This window comes from Corvus brachyrhynchos, unplaced genomic scaffold, assembly GCF_000691975.1.
Source record: "Corvus brachyrhynchos isolate BGI_N302 unplaced genomic scaffold, ASM69197v1 scaffold142, whole genome shotgun sequence".
In the NCBI taxonomy this organism is placed as follows: domain Eukaryota; kingdom Metazoa; phylum Chordata; class Aves; order Passeriformes; family Corvidae; genus Corvus; species Corvus brachyrhynchos.
The window spans coordinates 2901599-2909114 of NW_008237226.1; the positions used below are offsets into that span (position 1 = coordinate 2901599).

The window sequence follows — 7516 nt, forward strand, 5'->3', positions numbered from 1 at the left end:
AGAAAGGAAAGGAAGAGAAGAAAGAGAGAAAGAAAGATAGAAAGAAAAAGATGATTGGCAGTGGGTACACTCCATCTTTTATTGGTGTCAATGTTAGAGAGAGAATGGGGAAGGCCACAGATGGCTTCAGATACCCGTTGAAGGATCAGGACCTACAAGCTGGGTTAGAGGGGTCAACTAGATATACTGGCAAACAGAAACTTGGAGAGTCATTTGGAAAGGTGGACTGCCTCCTCTTCAGACAATTAACTGAAATACAAGAGGATGAAGTAATTCAAACAGAACCTAGATTTGATGTAGTCTACTGAAATATCATCTGTTTCTTGAAAATAAGGTTTTCAGATGAAGTGAATCAGAATTTTATCATCCCCAAGGTAAAAAATGGAAAAAGCAGGGGAAGTTAGGAAAGGTTCTGTAAGTGCACATAAGAAAAAATTATACTGAAAAGTGATTAAGTACTTAAAAAATGTCATTTGATCTAGGAATTGGGTTTTAACATGAAGCTCTGAATGTGGCATAATAATGTCAGCACTCCATCTACTAGGGTGATTTACTCTTTCAATTATTTTAATGTTGTGAGCCTTCTCATTTGGGAGCTGCAGTTGATGAGCAAATTTCTGTTCAGTGCACTAGGAAGAAGAGCAGGAATTCCTGTGTCTTTGTAAAGCATCTCATTTCCCATGCATTTCAACATTTGCTATTCAAATAATATTGAAGTAAAAAATTGCTCCCATTAATTAATGAGAAAGAAATGTTGACTGTATTTGAAGAACCTCTGCCCAGAAGGGAATTTAAACAAATTTCAAAACATGCATGAATAATCAGAAATCTATGTGTTAAAGTTAGCTGATGCAGCAGGGTTGTTTCTGCAGGTTCGTTGGCATCTTTATTCAGTAGTGTGTAGACAGTACAGGTGTGAGAAGGTATCTGAATGAATTAATGTTGGGGTGCATAAAGATACTGAGAGGAAAAAAGATGTCTTGGCCCACAGAAATTAAATCTGAACCCGTGTGGAATTTTCTAATAGGGCAGGAAAATCTGATCCCTTACAAGATCAAAACAAGAGCTGAGAAGAGCACATGTTGGTGGCTTCCAGGCAGTTTCAGTGTCCAGTGTTAGAGAAAAAGGTCTTCATAGTCAAACACCTGGAAAAGTTAATTAGTTTTCAAAATGTCATGAAAGGAAGTAGTTTAATAACTTATTGTGGGTAAATTAGTATAAGAACAAATAAATTCCATCAGCAGTTTGATCATCAATGCTGCCTATGTTTTCTTAGCAGGTAGTTTTGTCAATATAAATTGAAATTGCTTTCATTATATTTTGGGGTGTGAGATTCAAGCAAAAAAGAGTAAGAATATGTCACTTCACCAGTGTAATTTCCTACTAGTTGTGGTCCTGAGAGCTTGTGTCTGGTAGATCTGATGAGGAGAGATAGTTAATTTGGGGTTCTGAAGTCTTTTTAGCTTAAAGTGCTTCATGCAGAGGGATATAATTTTCTGTTTGACTTTCATCAATGGCATTTGTATTTGTATGTCAAAAGCAAGCAGTGGGAAGGAAAGGAACTAAATAGTTACAAAATGAAGCTTTTTAAAGGGATACTTAAAATGTTTTTTAAAAAATTTCTTCTTGCTCTTGCTCCTTCTTCCTCTTTAAGCACAAATAGCATTTTTTAAAACTGGTGAGGCAGATTGGAGCACTTTTCTATCACTGGAAAGTACACAGAATATAGTGGTTACATATTTTTGAGGGCAGGAGGTTTGGGACAGTCTTGCTGAGAGGAAGTGGGAAGTCCCAAGATGTTTCTTTTTCTTTCTTCCCTGGCACTTCTGGGGAATGTCAGCCATCTGAAGTGAACTCTGCATGCTCAGAAAGTAAAACATTTGCCAAAGTAGTTCTGCAGACTATACAAATAAACTCTATGTGGCAGAAGGATGGCAGAGAAAATCTAAGATTGACGATATTTACTGTCACTTCCTTCAGTTTTGTAGTATTACTGAGACCTCTCTAAGAAGAAGAAGAAATGCTTTATTTTTCTGCTGTAAAGGCTCTATTTTGCATTGCTAAGGAATAATATGTGGGAAAGAGAAGGTGCAGGACACTATCATTTATTTTGCCCATCAGTGAGCAATACTTTGAGGCAATAAGCAGATTCTCCTATAGCTGTGCTCAGCATGTTGGAAAACAAATAGGACAGTGCCTCCTTTCCAGCACAGAAGGCAGAAAGCAGAGTGAGAAGAATAAAAAAAAGTGTCTAGCCTGGCAGTGTTACCAGAGTAAGAGAATCAGGAGAGGGAATGATGGAGAACACAGGGAAAGATTTGGAAACTGAGTTATTAGTTGGGACTGCATAGAGAGGCTTTTAATAGTGTGTCTCTTTGGGTTTTTCCTTTCTGAATCATGTCATACCATTCATGGACAAGTCTGTGAGGAAAAATATCCTTCAACCTTTGTGGTTTAAATGTGAATGGAGGCAGCTGGTGGGAGTCATGCCAGAGGTTGCTGTTCTGCTGTCCAAAGCAATTGCCTCTGAATTACTTCCAAGGATTGAGCAAAATGGAGCTGGTATTGCTTTATGAAAAGAAGTTTCTTTGAAAAAGGTGTTCTTGTGATTGTGTTGTCATGTGTCTTTCAATCAAATAATGTATCAAATCAGTGCGTTTTTTAAAGACTAAAGAAATATTGATACAATGTTATTAAGGGAAGTGGAATCAAAACAGCTATCTTTCCAAAAACCCAGTTTTTGATGGCTGTCCAAGTCTGTGGTGTTGGTTGTAGATTGTGGGGTTGTATACTGTGTTCCCCCCTCTAGATCAAGGTAGTCAAATGATCTGCTTCTCATTCCTATTTGGAGGGTGATGTAATGTATTCAAGTAGCATTGGGATGCACACTGTGTTTTGGCAAGGCCATTTATTGTCTCCACCAGTGATTGCTAGGAAAAGTAGTTTATCTTGATGGTAGGTTTTCAATCCCATGCCCCCTGAGCTGTCTTCAGTTGATGAGCTAATTAATTGGTGGAGAGAAATGGTGCTGAGACCCTTGCTGCATAGCACCATGAGCATCCTTAGATGTGGAGGTGAATCGAGTACGTAATCCTAAACAAACTGCTCATTGCTGGATCTGTGTCAACCCACAGCAGCTGCTGGTTTTGAACTTGGGAACATTTAGGCTTGATTGATTAACTACTAAAATGATGTTAGCAGTAGGATTTGGATATATATTAAGCACCTGATAGGAACACTTGATAAATGTATGCAGCTGCAAACTGGTGTCTGATCTAAGCAGCGTTGAGGTGAACGGGATATACTCCAAATAAGGTTAAGTGAAGCGTCCTTTTTCCCATAACTGCACTGATCAGTCACATTTGTAGGCATTTGATAAAGTTGTGGTTGGAGCTGCAATATATAAAATCCTTTAAGATACCTGGTTGGCAGACTCTAAATGTCAGGGTGGAAGTGTGGAGGGTTGCAGTCTGTGCATGTGCATGGCTTTGCATCCTTGGTTTCTGTGCATCAGTGTCAGATGCTGCCACAAGTTCAGAAGCATTTGATGACCAGTAAGTCCAGATAATCCTTTGTTCTTGTATTTCACTGCCACCATATTTGTACGGTGTTAGAAGGTACTTTCTCCCATTGAGAAGTATGTAATGGCAGCCAGCTGAATAAATTATTTCTTTGGCTGAAGAGGTAAAGGCTTTTGAACAGAAGTCCTCCTTTCAAACCTGGGCAGCAAATGTTCCGTCCATGCCAAGTGCATGTTGTTTGTGCTTTCCCTCTCAGATGTGGTAATTTAAAATGTAATCATGTGAAGGATTGTATTTATTTTACTCATGTGTTACTAATCTGTGTAATTTAACAGCAAGCAGGGACATAAACTTCATTAAGATCCAGATGATAAAAAAAAAATTGGCTGAGGTCCCTCCTCTCATTCTGATATTGAAAGCAAAAAGTGGCACTGGGATGCACAAAACTGTGATTACAAAAGCTGTTATTTTTTGCTGATTACTGCATTATAACCTGGGGTGATGGTGCAGCGGTGTTAGAAGTAGTCTTCCACTTGTGCAGTCTCTGTGTTGTCTACTGTCTATTTAGTTAGATTTGTTTGGTTTGTTTGCACTGGCACCTAGGATAAAAAATAGTCCTTTGGATGACCAACTGCCTTTTGCTTGCTGCTGGGAGCAGAGTGGTGAGTCCCTCCTCTGCAGCTGGGGCAGAAAGTCAAAGAAGCCAGTTCAATTCTTTAGGTCTTCATAAAAATGAGAAAAAAAAATGCTTTTTATCTACATCTCAGAGTTTCTTTTTGGTGCCAGCTCTCATTTATTCTGAGAACTCATCAAAACAGTGGTGTTTGGTTTTGGCAGTATTTATTTGAACTTTTTGTTACTTTTATACTTATTAAGATTCTTTTGATGTAGTGTTAGTTTGCAGGAATTGATAAAATTTCATTACAGCTGTTCTTATGAGGTGACTGGGGAGGAGGAGTCAAAGAAACTAATGTTACCTGCCTGTTTCAACACTTAGGTATTTTTAAGCTGACTCTTAAATTCTGTATATTTTTTTACCAAATAGCTTGATTACCTTAGAGCATGTCTGCACAACAGCAGCTCAGTGTAAACTATTTGTTATTGCAAAGTCAATCCTATAATGGTGGGGACGTTCAAAACGTACTTACAACTGATGTGTATATGCTTCATATGTATTTTTTGACTATTTAGATGGGACATCTAGATGAGAGTAAATGAATAAAGATATATATACCTACATATAGTAAAGTTTATTATGGTATAGACATACAATACCTGTAAATACCTAGCACTGGCACAGAAAAGTTTTTAAAAAACATGTTAGCAGACATTAGTTTAGATAGCAGGTTCTCCTGGTATAAGTCCCAGTTTTAGAAATGTGTAGCTACCTGTGTTCTGTACAAATACATGTTTTAATTTTGGCGAGCAGGCTACACAGTTTCTAAGGTGCAAATGTGTGAATCTGTTTTGAAAAAAGTTACCCTTTTCCTTATATTTAACAAGCAATGCCTGATACATAAAAAAGCATTACATTTTGATTTTTTTAATAAAATGCTATTTTTGCTTTTAAATTGGGGTTAAAGGTATGTGAGGATGCAAATAAAAGGTAGTGGAAGTCAGTATGAAAAAAAGAACATTTTAATTTGCTTTATGTTTGTCAGTACAGGAAACTACCTCATCATCAGTAAAAGAATAAAAAGCAAAGGGGTGAAGAGGCCTGGAACGTTTTTGATGTAAGGGCAATTTATGGAAATAATAAGCCTAATTTTGTATAATTTTATGCCCTCTAATGCTTGTTTTGAAATAAGACTTGGAAATAACTGTACCATCACAGTCCAAGACTGCCACCACTGCAGGGTGCAAAGCTCAAACCAAAGTGTGAAGCAGGTGAAGCCTGGGGCCTGAGAGTTTGGGTCACTGCCACTGGGGTTAGGAACCAATCCCAACAACAGCACTTGGAGATTTTTGCCGCAGTTTCTCATGATGTTGACAGCTTCTTTGAATTTGGCCCCTCAGTCTTGTGGGATGTCTCTTAGGCTGAGGACTTTAGGACTGGTTTGGATATCTCACGTGTCAAACTATTTGAATGTGTCTGGTTCCACATTTGGGTAACGACTTTAGAGAGCATGAAATGTATTAACTACAAGCTTGTATTTAAAGCCGCGAAGGGGTAAACCCCAAACTCCTTCAAGCTGCTTACGTCTGTGTTTTTCTCTTTTCTGTATGGATAGATAAGGCTGAAGCTAAGCAATGACGCTATGTCTAGTGGTTGTTGAGTGTAGCATATTCTTTGAGTTCAACCAGTTAAAGATTTCTAGCTCTAGAAGCAAGTTTTTGAGCTGTTGCAACTAGCTTCCATAACTTATTTTTTTTTAACTTGTATTTTTTTAACTTGTGTGGGCAAGAATGTTTGATATGCTTTCTGGTTTACTACAGCAGCTTTTTTACTGTACAAATACCTTCAAAATTTTTCTGGCAGTTGCTTTCTTGGGAAGAGGGAATGAATTTTAAAAATGTATCAAGCCCACAGTTCAATCAATCAGTATATTTAAAAAGGTTTAGTATGGAAAACAGATATTAAATGGTCTGTATTTGTTGTAAGTAAAGGTTATTCAAATGAACTGGGACTGTATTTGTTGTATACCAGCTATTGGCAGGAGTCAGTGATTTGTCATGTGATGCATTACTAGAGTGTGACAAGATAGATTTTGCATGAGAGTAACATTTTTTTATAACATTATTTTTCTTATTGTCAGAGTAGAGCCCTGAAAATAGGTGTCATGCATGTATTTGATTGACTGGGTGTGAGTTCAATATGAATTAAAACTTACACTGTGACTGAGAAAGCTGGAAAATTCTTGTGTGCAACATCCAGTGATTTAATTACTCAAGTATGGCCTTTTGATGTTTGAAACTCTGACATGCACTGGGGTATTTTATGTGGTGGGAACTGCCTTTAGAAACAGAGGAATTAACTATAGAAATCTCTTGTGGAAAATGAATGCTTTTGTTTCTGCCATATAAAATAGTTGTAGTCTCTGGAGTAGAAGTTCTTTCTTCTTGCTTATATCCCCTTTGGATTTAAAGTGTTGTCATGGCAGTAATTTGTAGGCAGAAGAGCCATTTTTTTTTCTGTAGGGTATTTTTTTTTTTTTACATTCTGTTCTTGATTGTGAAGTCTCTCCAAGAAAAAAAAAAGATGACTTGAAGAATGAGGTGCAGCATGGGTTAAAGCATTTGACAACCTGTTTGATTAAGCTTGTTTTGGCAGGATTAGTCATATGGCATTTGATGTCCAGACTTTTGATTAGTCGTGGTGTTTCAGCAAAGCCTGTTTGAGGAGGACGTCAACATTGTACAGTGTGGTGAGTTGACCTTGGCTGGACGCCAGTTGCCCACCATCTACTCTATCACTCCCCTCTTCAGCAGAATGCAGGAGAGAGAAAATAAAATGGAAAAAATTTGAAGATCAAGATAAAGGCAGTTTAATAGAGTAAAGGTCACATGCATGGAAGCAAAGGAAAACAGAAGACTTTATTCTCTACTTCCCATCAGTGTCCAGACACTTCCCAGGAAGCAGGGCTTCAGTGTGCCTAGCAGTTGCTCTGGAAGACAAACACCTTAAAGACAAATACCCCCCCCTTTCTCCTCCTTTTTCTTGGCTTTTATTGCTGAGCATACACCATATGGTATGGAATATCCCTTTGGTCAGTTGGAGTCAGCTGTCCTGGCTGTGTCCCTTCCCAACTTCTTGCCCGCTCCCAGCCCACTACCGGAGGCAGTTATAGTTGGAGAGGCAGCGCGGATGCCGTGCAAGCACTGCTCTGCAGTTGCCAACACCTGAGGCTCTAAAGCAATGGTGACTTCAGTCTTCCCCTTCCAAAACCCTCATCAAACAGCTGTTGTTTACATATATTCTACTCTGGCAAACATTTCATTTGCTCTATAATCTGTGGAAAATGTAACGATCTCTAAGCAGTGTTGCTGAAAGCCAC

The 7516-nt window shown here is 38.3% G+C and overlaps 1 protein-coding gene across 3 annotated transcripts in view; it reads left to right on the plus strand.

Annotated features, from left to right (window-relative positions):
- CDK14 (cyclin dependent kinase 14) overlaps positions 1-7516 on the plus strand; it is a 320052-nt gene that overhangs the window by 26251 nt on the left and 286285 nt on the right. The window lies entirely within an intron of this gene.